A 14,958-nucleotide genomic window follows, 5' to 3' on the forward strand; every position below is an offset into this window, starting at 1 on the left:
GATCTTTCCATGAGAAATAGATCAGGATACCAGATTAGGCATGTCTGTCTCATCTGGAGTAATTTTCACGAACTGCTCTGTATCATAGGACGAGAAGTGACTCCTCGGGTCTTTCAGGAAGATTCCTTCTCCAATTTATCTGTCGCGCACATCCAAGATGAATTTCTCATTTTGAGTATATTTCAGGAACTGATTTCTTCCAAGTCAACAGGAGCGAATTGGAATGTACAAAGGAGGCTCATTATGTGAGGAATGAATGACTACCACGAAGCCGTTCAGAATTGATTATTTTTCGGAATTTTCGAGACTCGACCTATCACCAGAAATCACCAGAAGCAAATCTGAAAGGATTTTGGAGGATCATGCCAGATGGAGTTAATGACTAGCAGTGATCAGTAATTACTGTTGAATTTTTGTAATTTTCATGAACCCATCTCTACCAAAGGCTCAGGAGAGAATCCGACTGGCTTTTCGAGGAAGCGTGCATGAGACATCAATGGCTACATCTGATTAGTATGGAAGGTCTCATTTTTAGCAATTTACACTACCCATCTCTACCAAGTGACCAGCAGAGGAGCTAAAAGGTCTTTGGAGGATGATTCCATGAGGTACTAATTAGATGCAGTGATCAGTAATAAAGGTTTGATTTTTTAGTCATTTTCATGAACCAATCTCGACAAACTCAGGAGGAGAGAATCTGGATTGCTGGAGTCTTTACCACTAGGTGCTTGTAAAGAACGATTTTCGTACTTTGAGTAATTTGCACAAACCGATCTCTTCCAAGGCACCAAGAGAGAATGCAATTGTTTTTCCGGTGGATGATTCCATGGGAAATTCATCAGAAGAGGGGTGAGGAATGAAGTTTCTCTTTCCTACTAATTTTCACGAACCGATTTTATTCACAATCACCAGGAGTTAATTATCAAAGGATTTGGGAGGATGATTCCAAGTGTCATTAATTACTAACATTTTTCAGGAAGAACTGTCTGCTTTGGAGTAATTTTCATTAAATCATGAACTGATCTCTACCAAATCACAAGAAGCGAATCTGAAAGGCTTTTGGGGGATGATTCCATTTGTCACTGATTTAGAGCATTCATCAGTTAGAACTTTCTCATTTTTAGCAATTTTCACGATCAATCTCCACCAAATCCTGAAGAGAGAAGAGACTTGTGTTTTGGTGGGTGTTTCCATGAGAAATAGATCAGGATACCAGATTAGGCATGTCTTTCTCATCGGGAGTAATTTTCACGCACTGCTCTGTAGCATAGGACGAGAAGTGACTCCTCGGGTCTTTGAGGAAGATTCGTTCTCCGATTTATCTGTTGCGCACATCCAAGATGAATTTCTCATTTTGAGTCTATTTCAAGAACTGATTTCTTCCAAGTCAACAGGAGCGAATTGGAATGTACTAAGGAGGCTCATTATGTGAGGAATGAATGACTACCATGAAGCCGTTCAGAATTGCTTCTTTTTCGGAATTTTCGAGACTCGACCTATAAGAAATCACCGGAAGCAATTCTGAAAGGATTTTGGAGGATCATGCCAGATGGAGTTCATGACTAGCAGTGATCAGTAATTCCTGTTGGATTTTTGTAATTTTCATGAACCCATCTCTACCAAAGGATCAGGAGAGAATCCGAATGGCTTTTCGAGGAAGCGTGCATGAGACATCAATGGCTACATCTGATTAGTATGGAAGGTCTCATTTTTAGCAATTTACACTACCCATCTCTACCAAGTGACCAGCAGAGGAGCTAAAAGGTCTTTGGAGGATGATTCCATGAGGTACTAATTAGATGCAGTGATCAGTAATAAAGGTTTGATTTTTTAGTCATTTTCATGAACCAATCTCGACAAACTCAGGAGGAGAGAATCTGGATTGAGGAGTCTTTACCACTAGGTGCTTGTAAAGAACGATTTTCGTACTTTGAGTAATTTGCACAAACCGATCTCTTCCAAGGCACCAAGAGAGAATGCAATTGTTTTTCCTGTGGATGATTCCATGGGAAATTCATCAGAAGAGGGGTGAGGAATGAAGTTTCTCTTTCCTACTAATTTTCACGAACCGATTTTATTCACAATCACCAGGAGTTAATTATCAAAGGATTTGGGAGGATGATTCCAAGTGTCATTAACTACTAACATTTTTCAGGAAGAACTGTCTTCTTTGGAGTAATTTTCATTAAATCATGAACTGATCTCTACCAAATCACAAGAAGCGAATCTGAAAGGCTTTTGGGGGATGATTCCATTTGTCACTGATTTAGAGCATTCATCAGTTAGAACTTTCTCATTTTTAGCAATTTTCACGATCAATCTCCACCAAATCCTGAAGAGAGAAGAGACTTGTGTTTTGGTGGGTGTTTCCATGAGAAATAGATCAGGATACCAGATTAGGCATGTCTTTCTCATCGGGAGTAATTTTCACGCACTGCTCTGTAGCATAGGACGAGAAGTGACTCCTCGGGTCTTTGAGGAAGATTCCTTCTCCAATTTATCTGTTGCGCACATCCAAGATGAATTTCTCATTTTGAGTCTATTTCAAGAACTGATTTCTTCCAAGTCAACAGGAGCGAATTGGAATGTACTAAGGAGGCTCATTATGTGAGGAATGAATGACTACCACGAAGCCGTTCAGAATTGCTTCTTTTTTGGAATTTTCGAGACTCGACCTATAAGAAATCACCAGAAGCAATTCTGAAAGGATTTTGGAGGATCATGTCAGATGGAGTTCATGACTAGCAGTGATCAGTAATTCCTGTTGGATTTTTGTAATTTTCATGAACCCATCTCTACCAAAGGATCAGGAGAGAATCCGAATGGCTTTTCGAGGAAGCGTGCATGAGACATCAATGGCTACATCTGATTAGTATGGAAGGTCTCATTTTTAGCAATTTACACTACCCATCTCTACCAAGTGACCAGCAGAGGAGCTAAAAGGTCTTTGGAGGATGATTCCATGAGGTACTAATTAGATGCAGTGATCAGTAATAAAGGTTTGATTTTTTAGTCATTTTCATGAACCAATCTCGACAAACTCAGGAGGAGAGAATCTGGATTGCTGGAGTCTTTACCACTAGGTGCTTGTAAAGAACGATTTTCGTACTTTGAGTAATTTGCACAAACCGATCTCTTCCAAGGCACCAAGAGAGAATGCAATTGTTTTTCCGGTGGATGATTCCATGGGAAATTCATCAGAAGAGGGGTGAGGAATGAAGTTTCTCTTTCCTACTAATTTTCACGAACCGATTTTATTCACAATCACCAGGAGTTAATTATCAAAGGATTTGGGAGGATGATTCCAAGTGTCATTAATTACTAACATTTTTCAGGAAGAACTGTCTTCTTTGGAGTAATTTTCATTAAATCATGAACTGATCTCTACCAAATCACAAGAAGCGAATCTGAAAGGCTTTTGGGGGATGATTCCATTTGTCACTGATTTAGAGCATTCATCAGTTAGAACTTTCTCATTTTTAGCAATTTTCACGATCAATCTCCACCAAATCCTGAAGAGAGAAGAGACTTGTGTTTTGGTGGGTGTTTCCATGAGAAATAGATCAGGATACCAGATTAGGCATGTCTTTCTCATCGGGAGTAATTTTCACGCACTGCTCTGTAGCATAGGACGAGAAGTGACTCCTCGGGTCTTTCAGCAAGATTCCTTCTCCAATTTATCTGTTGCACACATCCAAGATGAATTTCTCATTTTGAGTCTATTTCAAGAACTGATTTCTTCCAAGTCAACAGGAGCGAATTGGAATGTACTAAGGAGGCTCATTATGTGATGAATGAATGACTACCACGAAGCCGTTCAGAATTGCTTCTTTTTCGGAATTTTCGAGACTCGACCTATAAGAAATCACCGGAAGCAATTCTGAAAGGATTTTGGAGGATCATGCCAGATGGAGTTCATGACTAGCAGTGATCAGTAATTCCTGTTGGATTTTTGTAATTTTCATGAACCCATCTCTACCAAAGGATCAGGAGAGAATCCGAATGGCTTTTCGAGGAAGCGTGCATGAGCCATCAATGGCTACATCTGATTAGTATGGAAGGTCTCATTTTTAGCAATTTACACTACCCATCTCTACCAAGTGACCATCAGAGGAGCTAAAAGGTCTTTGGAGGATGATTCCATGAGGTACTAATTAGATGCAGTGATCAGTAATAAAGGTTTGATTTTTTAGTCATTTTCATGAACCAATCTCGACAAACTCAGGAGGAGAGAATCTGGATTGCTGGAGTCTTTACCACTAGGTGCTTGTAAAGAACGATTTTTGTACTTTGAGTAATTTGCACAAACCGATCTCTTCCAAGGCACAAAGAGAGAATGCAATTGTTTTTCCGATGGATGATTCCATGGGAACTTCATCAGAAGAGGGGTGAGGAATGAATTTTCTCTTTCCTACTAATTTTCACGAACCGATTTTATTCACAATCACCAGGAGTTAATTATCAAAGAATTTGGGAAGATGATTCCAAGTGTCATTAATTACTAACATTTTTCAGGAAGAACTGTCTGCTTTGGAGTAATTTTCATTAAATCATGAACTGATCTCTACCAAATCACAAGAAGCGAATCTGAAAGGCTTTTGGGGGATGATTCCATTTGTCACTGATTTAGAGCATTCATCAGTTAGAACTTTCTCATTTTTAGCAATTTTCACGATCAATCTCCACCAAATCCTGAAGAGAGAAGAGACTTGTGTTTTGGTGGGTGTTTCCATGAGAAATAGATCAGGATACCAGATTAGGCATGTCTTTCTCATCGGGAGTAATTTTCACGCACTCCTCTGTAGCATAGGACGAGAAGTGACTCCTCGGGTCTTTGAGGAAGATTCCTTCTCCAATTTATCTGTTGCGCACATCCAAGATGAATTTCTCATTTTGAGTCTATTTCAAGAACTGATTTCTTCCAAGTCAACAGGAGCGAATTGGAATGTACTAAGGAGGCTCATTATGTGAGGAATGAATGACTACCACCAAGCCGTTCAGAATTGCTTCTTTTTCGGAATTTTCGAGACTCGACCTATAACAAATCACCAGAAGCAATTCTGAAAGGATTTTGGAGGATCATGTCAGATGGAGTTCATGACTAGCAGTGATCAGTAATTCCTGTTGGATTTTTGTAATTTTCATGAACCCATCTCTACCAAAGGATCAGGAGAGAATCCGAATGGCTTTTCGAGGAAGCGTGCATGAGACATCAATGGCTACATCTGATTAGTATGGAAGGTCTCATTTTTAGCAATTTACACTACCCATCTCTACCAAGTGACCAGCAGAGGAGCTAAAAGGTCTTTGGAGGATGATTCCATGAGGTACTAATTAGATGCAGTGATCAGTAATAAAGGTTTGATTTTTTAGTCATTTTCATGAACCAATCTCGACAAACTCAGGAGGAGAGAATCTGGATTGCTGGAGTCTTTACCACTAGGTGCTTGTAAAGAACGATTTTCGTACTTTGAGTAATTTGCACAAACCGATCTCTTCCAAGGCACCAAGAGAGAATGCAATTGTTTTTCCGGTGGATGATTGTATGGGAAATTCATCAGAAGAGGGGTGAGGAATGAAGTTTCTCTTTCCTACTAATTTTCACGAACCGATTTTATTCACAATCACCAGGAGTTAATTATCAAAGGATTTGGGAGGATGATTCCAAGTGTCATTAATTACTAATATTTTTCAGGAAGAACTGTCTGCTTTGGAGTAATTTTCATTAAATCATGAACTGATATCTACCAAATCACAAGAAGCGAATCTGAAAGGCTTTTGGGGGATGATTCCATTTGTCACTGATTTAGAGCATTCATCAGTTAGAACTTTCTCATTTTTAGCAATTTTCACGATCAATCTCCACCAAATCCTGAAGAGAGAAGAGACTTGTGTTTTGGTGGGTGTTTCCATGAGAAATAGATCAGGATACCAGATTAGGCATGTCTTTCTCATCGGGAGTAATTTTCACGCACTGCTCTGTAGCATAGGACGAGAAGTGAATCCTCGGGTCTTTCAGGAAGATTCCTTCTCCAATTTATCTGTTGCGCACATCCAAGATGAATTTCTCATTTTGAGTCTATTTCAAGAACTGATTTCTTCCAAGTCAACAGGAGCGAATTGGAATGTACTAAGGAGGCTCATTATGTGAGGAATGAATGACTACCACGAAGCCGTTCAGAATTGCTTCATTTTCGGAATTTTCGAAACTCAACCTATAAGAAATCACCAGAAGCAATTCTGAAAGGATTTTGGAGGATCATGCCAGATGGAGTTAATGACTAGCAGTGATCAGTAATTCCTGTTGGATTTTTGTAATTCTCATGAACCCATCTCTACCAAAGGATCAGGAGAGAATCCGAATTTCTTTTCGAGGAAGCGTGCATGAGACATCAATGGCTACATCTGATTAGTATGGAAGGTCTCATTTTTAGCAATTTACACTACCCATCTCTACCAAGTGACCAGCAGAGGAGCTAAAAGGTCTTTGGAGGATGATTCCATGAGGTACTAATTAGATGCAGTGATCAGTAATAAAGGTTTGATTTTTTAGTCATTTTCATGAACCAATCTCGACAAACTCAGGAGGAGAGAATCTGGATTGCTGGAGTCTTTACCACTAGGTGCTTGTAAAGAACGATTTTCGTACTTAGAGTAATTTGCACAAACCCATCTCTTCCAAGGCACCAAGAGAGAATGCAATTGTTTTTCTGGTGGATGATTCCATGGGAACTTCATCAGAAGAGGGGTGAGGAATGAATTTTCTCTTTTCTACTAAGTTTCACGAACCGATTTTATTCACAATCACCAGGAGTTAATTATCAAAGGATTTGGGAAGATGATTCCAAGTGTCATTAATTACTAACATTTTTCAGGAAGAACTGTCTGCTTTGGAGTAATTTTCATTAAATCATGAACTGATCTCTACCAAATCACAAGAAGCGAATCTGAAAGGCTTTTGGGGGATGATTCCATTTGTCACTGATTTAGAGCATTCATCAGTTAGAACTTTCTCATTTTTAGCAATTTTCACGATCAATCTCCACCAAATCCTGAAGAGAGAAGAGACTTGTGTTTTGGTGGGTGTTTCCATGAGAAATAGATCAGGATACCAGATTAGGCATGTCTTTCTCATCGGGAGTAATTTTCACGCACTCCTCTGTAGCATAGGACGAGAAGTGACTCCTCGGGTCTTTGAGGAAGATTCCTTCTCCAATTTATCTGTTGCGCACATCCAAGATGAATTTCTCATTTTGAGTCTATTTCAAGAACTGATTTCTTCCAAGTCAACAGGAGCGAATTGGAATGTACTAAGGAGGCTCATTATGTGAGGAATGAATGACTACCACCAAGCCGTTCAGAATTGCTTCTTTTTCGGAATTTTCGAGACTCGACCTATAAGAAATCACCAGAAGCAATTCTGAAAGGATTTTGGAGGATCATGCCAGATGGAGTTAATGACTAGCAGTGATCAGTAATTCCTGTTGGATTTTTGTAATTTTCATGAACCCATCTCTACCAAAGGATCAGGAGAGAATCCGAATGGCTTTTCGAGGAAGCGTGCATGAGACATCAATGGCTACATCTGATTAGTATGGAAGGTCTCATTTTTAGCAATTTACACTACCCATCTCTACCAAGTGACCAGCAGAGGAGCTAAAAGGTCTTTGGAGGATGATTCCATGAGGTACTAATTAGATGCAGTGATCAGTAATAAAGGTTTGATTTTTTAGTCATTTTCATGAACCAAACTCGACAAACTCAGGAGGAGAGAATCTGGATTGCTGGAGTCTTTACCACTAGGTGCTTGTAAAGAACGATTTTCGTACTTTGAGTAATTTGCACAAACCGATCTCTTCCAAGGCACCAAGAGAGAATGCAATTGTTTTTCCGGTGGATGATTCCATGGGAAATTCATCAGAAGAGGGGTGAGGAATGAAGTTTCTCTTTCCTACTAATTTTCACGAACCGATTTTATTCACAATCACCAGGAGTTAATTATCAAAGGATTTGGGAAGATGATTCCAAGTGTCATTAATTACTAACATTTTTCAGGAAGAACTGTCTGCTTTGGAGTAATTTTCATTAAATCATGAACTGATCTCTACCAAATCACAAGAAGCGAATCTGAAAGGCTTTTGGGGGATGATTCCATTTGTCACTGATTTAGAGCATTCATCAGTTAGAACTTTCTCATTTTTAGCAATTTTCACGATCAATCTCCACCAAATCCTGAAGAGAGAAGAGACTTGTGTTTTGGTGGGTGTTTCCATGAGAAATAGATCAGGATACCAGATTAGGCATGTCTTTCTCATCGGGAGTAATTTTCACGCACTCCTCTGTAGCATAGGACGAGAAGTGACTCCTCGGGTCTTTGAGGAAGATTCCTTCTCCAATTTATCTGTTGCGCACATCCAAGATGAATTTCTCATTTTGAGTCTATTTCAAGAACTGATTTCTTCCAAGTCAACAGGAGCGAATTGGAATGTACTAAGGAGGCTCATTATGTGAGGAATGAATGACTACCACCAAGCCGTTCAGAATTGCTTCTTTTTCGGAATTTTCGAGACTCGACCTATAACAAATCACCAGAAGCAATTCTGAAAGGATTTTGGAGGATCATGTCAGATGGAGTTCATGACTAGCAGTGATCAGTAATTCCTGTTGGATTTTTGTAATTTTCATGAACCCATCTCTACCAAAGGATCAGGAGAGAATCCGAATGGCTTTTCGAGGAAGCGTGCATGAGACATCAATGGCTACATCTGATTAGTATGGAAGGTCTCATTTTTAGCAATTTACACTACCCATCTCTACCAAGTGACCAGCAGAGGAGCTAAAAGGTCTTTGGAGGATGATTCCATGAGGTACTAATTAGATGCAGTGATCAGTAATAAAGGTTTGATTTTTTAGTCATTTTCATGAACCAATCTCGACAAACTCAGGAGGAGAGAATCTGGATTGCTGGAGTCTTTACCACTAGGTGCTTGTAAAGAACGATTTTCGTACTTTGAGTAATTTGCACAAACCGATCTCTTCCAAGGCACCAAGAGAGAATGCAATTGTTTTTCCGGTGGATGATTCCATGGGAAATTCATCAGAAGAGGGGTGAGGAATGAAGTTTCTCTTTCCTACTAATTTTCACGAACCGATTTTATTCACAATCACCAGGAGTTAATTATCAAAGGATTTGGGAGGATGATTCCAAGTGTCATTAATTACTAACATTTTTCAGGAAGAACTGTCTGCTTTGGAGTAATTTTCATTAAATCATGAACTGATCTCTACCAAATCACAAGAAGCTCATCTGAAAGGCTTTTGGGGGATGATTCCATTTGTCACTGATTTAGAGCATTCATCAGTTAGAACTTTCTCATTTTTAGCAATTTTCACGATCAATCTCCACCAAATCCTGAAGAGAGAAGAGACTTGTGTTTTGGTGGGTGTTTCCATGAGAAATAGATCAGGATACCAGATTAGGCATGTCTTTCTCATCGGGAGTAATTTTCACGCACTGCTCTGTAGCATAGGACGAGAAGTGACTCCTCGGGTCTTTCAGCAAGATTCCTTCTCCAATTTATCTGTTGCGCACATCCAAGATGAATTTCTCATTTTGAGTCTATTTCAAGAACTGATTTCTTCCAAGTCAACAGGAGCGAATTGGAATGTACTAAGGAGGCTCATTATGTGAGGAATGAATGACTACCATGAAGCCGTTCAGAATTGCTTCTTTTTTGGAATTTTCGAGACTCGACCTATAAGAAATCACCAGAAGCAATTCTGAAAGGATTTTGGAGGATCATGCCAGATGGAGTTAATGACTAGCAGTGATCAGTAATTCCTGTTGGATTTTTGTAATTTTCATGAACCCATCTCTACCAAAGGATCAGGAGAGAATCCGAATGGCTTTTCGAGGAAGCGTGCATGAGACATCAATGGCTACATCTGATTAGTATGGAAGGTCTCATTTTTAGCAATTTACACTACCCATCTCTACCAAGTGACCAGCAGAGGAGCTAAAAGGTCTTTGGAGGATGATTCCATGAGGTACTAATTAGATGCAGTGATCAGTAATAAAGGTTTGATTTTTTAGTCATTTTCATGAACCAAACTCGACAAACTCAGGAGGAGAGAATCTGGATTGCTGGAGTCTTTACCACTAGGTGCTTGTAAAGAACGATTTTCGTACTTTGAGTAATTTGCACAAACCGATCTCTTCCAAGGCACCAAGAGAGAATGCAATTGTTTTTCCGGTGGATGATTCCATGGGAAATTCATCAGAAGAGGGGTGAGGAATGAAGTTTCTCTTTCCTACTAATTTTCACGAACCGATTTTATTCACAATCACCAGGAGTTAATTATCAAAGGATTTGGGAGGATGATTCCAAGTGTCATTAACTACTAACATTTTTCAGGAAGAACTGTCTGCTTTGGAGTAATTTTCATTAAATCATGAACTGATCTCTACCAAATCACAAGAAGCGAATCTGAAAGGCTTTTGGGGGATGATTCCATTTGTCACTGATTTAGAGCATTCATCAGTTAGAACTTTCTCATTTTTAGCAATTTTCACGATCAATCTCCACCAAATCCTGAAGAGAGAAGAGACTTGTGTTTTGGTGGGTGTTTCCATGAGAAATAGATCAGGATACCAGATTAGGCATGTCTTTCTCATCGGGAGTAATTTTCACGCACTGCTCTGTAGCATAGGACGAGAAGTGACTCCTCGGCTCTTTCAGGAAGATTCCTTCTCCAATTTATCTGTTGCGCACATCCAAGATGAATTTCTCATTTTGAGTCTATTTCAAGAACTGATTTCTTCCAAGTCAACAGGAGCGAATTGGAATGTACTAAGGAGGCTCATTATGTGAGGAATGAATGACTACCACCAAGCCGTTCAGAATTGCTTCTTTTTCGGAATTTTCGAGACTCGACCTATAACAAATCACCAGAAGCAATTCTGAAAGGATTTTGGAGGATCATGTCAGATGGAGTTCATGACTAGCAGTGATCAGTAATTCCTGTTGGATTTTTGTAATTTTCATGAACCCATCTCTACCAAAGGATCAGGAGAGAATCCGAATGGCTTTTCGAGGAAGCGTGCATGAGACATCAATGGCTACATCTGATTAGTATGGAAGGTCTCATTTTTAGCAATTTACACTACCCATCTCTACCAAGTGACCAGCAGAGGAGCTAAAAGGTCTTTGGAGGATGATTCCATGAGGTACTAATTAGATGCAGTGATCAGTAATAAAGGTTTGATTTTTTAGTCATTTTCATGAACCAATCTCGACAAACTCAGGAGGAGAGAATCTGGATTGCTGGAGTCTTTACCACTAGGTGCTTGTAAAGAACGATTTTCGTACTTTGAGTAATTTGCACAAACCGATCTCTTCCAAGGCACCAAGAGAGAATGCAATTGTTTTTCCGGTGGATGATTCCATGGGAAATTCATCAGAAGAGGGGTGAGGAATGAAGTTTCTCTTTCCTACTAATTTTCACGAACCGATTTTATTCACAATCACCAGGAGTTAATTATCAAAGGATTTGGGAGGATGATTCCAAGTGTCATTAATTACTAACATTTTTCAGGAAGAACTGTCTGCTTTGGAGTAATTTTCATTAAATCATGAACTGATCTCTACCAAATCACAAGAAGCGAATCTGAAAGGCTTTTGGGGGATGATTCCATTTGTCACTGATTTAGAGCATTCATCAGTTAGAACTTTCTCATTTTTAGCAATTTTCACGATCAATCTCCACCAAATCCTGAAGAGAGAAGAGACTTGTGTTTTGGTGGGTGTTTCCATGAGAAATAGATCAGGATACCAGATTAGGCATGTCTTTCTCATCGGGAGTAATTTTCACGCACTGCTCTGTAGCATAGGACGAGAAGTGACTCCTCGGGTCTTTGAGGAAGATTCCTTCTCCAATTTATCTGTTGCGCACATCCAAGATGAATTTCTCATTTTGAGTCTATTTCAAGAACTGATTTCTTCCAAGTCAACAGGAGCGAATTGGAATGTACTAAGGAGGCTCATTATGTGAGGAATGAATGACTACCACCAAGCCGTTCAGAATTGCTTCTTTTTCGGAATTTTCGAGACTCGACCTATAACAAATCACCAGAAGCAATTCTGAAAGGATTTTGGAGGATCATGCCAGATGGAGTTCATGACTAGCAGTGATCAGTAATTCCTGTTGGATTTTTGTAATTTTCATGAACCCATCTCTACCAAAGGATCAGGAGAGAATCCGAATGGCTTTTCGAGGAAGCGTGCATGAGACATCAATGGCTACATCTTATTAGTATGGAAGGTCTCATTTTTAGCAATTTACACTACCCATCTCTACCAAGTGAACATCAGAGGAGCTAGAAGGTCTTTGGAGGATGATTCCATGACGTACTAATTAGATGCAGTGATCAGTAATAAAGGTTTGATTTTTTAGTCATTTTCATGAACCAATCTCGACAAACTCAGGAGGAGAGAATCTGGATTGCTGGAGTCTTTACCACTAGGTGCTTGTAAAGAACGATTTTCGTACTTTGAGTAATTTGCACAAACCGATCTCTTCCAAGGCACCAAGAGAGAATGCAATTGTTTTTCCGGTGGATGATTCCATGGGAACTTCATCAGAAGAGGGGTGAGGAATGAAGTTTCTCTTTCCTACTAATTATCACGAACCGATTTTATTCACAATCACCAGGAGTTAATTATCAAAGGATTTGGGAGGATGATTCCAAGTGTCTTTAATTACTAACATTTTTCAGGAAGAACTGTCTGCTTTGGAGTAATTTTCATTAAATCATGAACTGATCTCTACCAAATCACAAGAAGCAAATCTGAAAGGCTTTTGGGGGATGATTCCATTTGTCACTCTTTTAGAGCATTCATCAGTTAGAACTTTCTCATTTTTAGCAATTTTCACGATCAATCTCCACCAAATCCTGAAGAGAGAAGAGACTTGTGTTTTGGTGGGTGTTTCCATGAGAAATAGATCAGGATACCAGATTAGGCATGTCTTTCTCATCGGGAGTAATTTTCACGCACTGCTCTGTAGCATAGGACGAGAAGTGACTCCTCGGGTCTTTGAGGAAGATTCCTTCTCCAATTTATCTGTTGCGCACATCCAAGATGAATTTCTCATTTTGAGTCTATTTCAAGAACTGATTTCTTCCAAGTCAACAGGAGCGAATTGGAATGTACTAAGGAGGCTCATTATGTGAGGAATGAATGACTACCACCAAGCCGTTCAGAATTGCTTCTTTTTCGGAATTTTCGAGACTCGACCTATAAGAAATCACCAGAAGCAATTCTGAAAGGATTTTGGAGGATCATGCCAGATGGAGTTAATGACTAGCAGTGATCAGTAATTCCTGTTGGATTTTTGTAATTTTCATGAACCCATCTCTACCAAAGGATCAGGAGAGAATCCGAATGGCTTTTCGAGGAAGCGTGCATGAGACATCAATGGCTACATCTGATTAGTATGGAAGGTCTCATTTTTAGCAATTTACACTACCCATCTCTACCAAGTGACCATCAGAGGAGCTAAAAGGTCTTTGGAGGATGATTCCATGAGGTACTAATTAGATGCAGTGATCAGTAATAAAGGTTTGATTTTTTAGTCATTTTCATGAACCAATCTCGACAAACTCAGGAGGAGAGAATCTGGATTGCTGGAGTCTTTACCACTAGGTGCTTGTAAAGAACGATTTTCGTACTTTGAGTAATTTGCACAAACCGATCTCTTCCAAGGCACCAAGAGAGAATGCAATTGTTTTTCCGGTGGATGATTCCATGGGAAATTCATCAGAAGAGGGGTGAGGAATGAAGTTTCTCTTTCCTACTAATTTTCACGAACCGATTTTATTCACAATCACCAGGAGTTAATTATCAAAGGATTTGGGAGGATGATTCCAAGTGTCTTTAATTGCTAACATTTTTCAGGAAGAACTGTCTGCTTTGGAGTAATTTTCATTAAATCATGAACTGATCTCTACCAAATCACAAGAAGCGAATCTGAAAGGCTTTTGGGGGATGATTCCATTTGTCACTCTTTTAGAGCATTCATCAGTTAGAACTTTCTCATTTTTAGCAATTTTCACGATCAATCTCCACCAAATCCTGAAGAGAGAAGAGACTTGTGTTTTGGTGGGTGTTTCCATGAGAAATAGATCAGGATACCAGATTAGGCATGTCTTTCTCATCGGGAGTAATTTTCACGCACTGCTCTGTAGCATAGGACGAGAAGTGACTCCTCGGGTCTTTGAGGAAGATTCCTTCTCCGATTTATCTGTTGCGCACATCCAAGATGAATTTCTCATTTTGAGTCTATTTCAAGAACTGATTTCTTCCAAGTCAACAGGAGCAAATTGGAATGTACTAAGGAGGCTCATTATGTGAGGAATGAATGACTACCACGAAGCCGTTCAGAATTGCTTCATTTTCGGAATTTTCGAGACTCGACCTATAAGAAATCACCAGAAGCAATTCTGAAAGGATTTTGGAGGATCATGCCAGATGGAGTTAATGACTAGCAGTGATCAGTAATTCCTGTTGGATTTTTGTAATTCTCATGAACCCATCTCTACCAAAGGATCAGGAGAGAATCCGAATTTCTTTTCGAGGAAGCGTGCATGAGACATAAATGGCTACATCTGATTAGTATGGAAGGTCTCATTTTTAGCAATTTACACTACCCATCTCTACCAAGTGACCATCAGAGGAGCTAAAAGGTCTTTGGAGGATGATTCCATGAGGTACTAATTAGATGCAGTGATCAGTAATAAAGGTTTGATTTTTTAGTCATTTTCATGAACCAATCTCGACAAACTCAGGAGGAGAGAATCTGGATTGCTGGAGTCTTTACCACTAGGTGCTTGTAAAGAACGATTTTCGTACTTTGAGTAATTTGCACAAACCGATCTCTTCCAAGGCACCAAGAGAGAAT

Source organism: Eretmochelys imbricata, unplaced genomic scaffold (assembly GCF_965152235.1).
Source record: "Eretmochelys imbricata isolate rEreImb1 unplaced genomic scaffold, rEreImb1.hap1 Scaffold_29, whole genome shotgun sequence".
NCBI lineage: Eukaryota > Metazoa > Chordata > Testudines > Cheloniidae > Eretmochelys > Eretmochelys imbricata.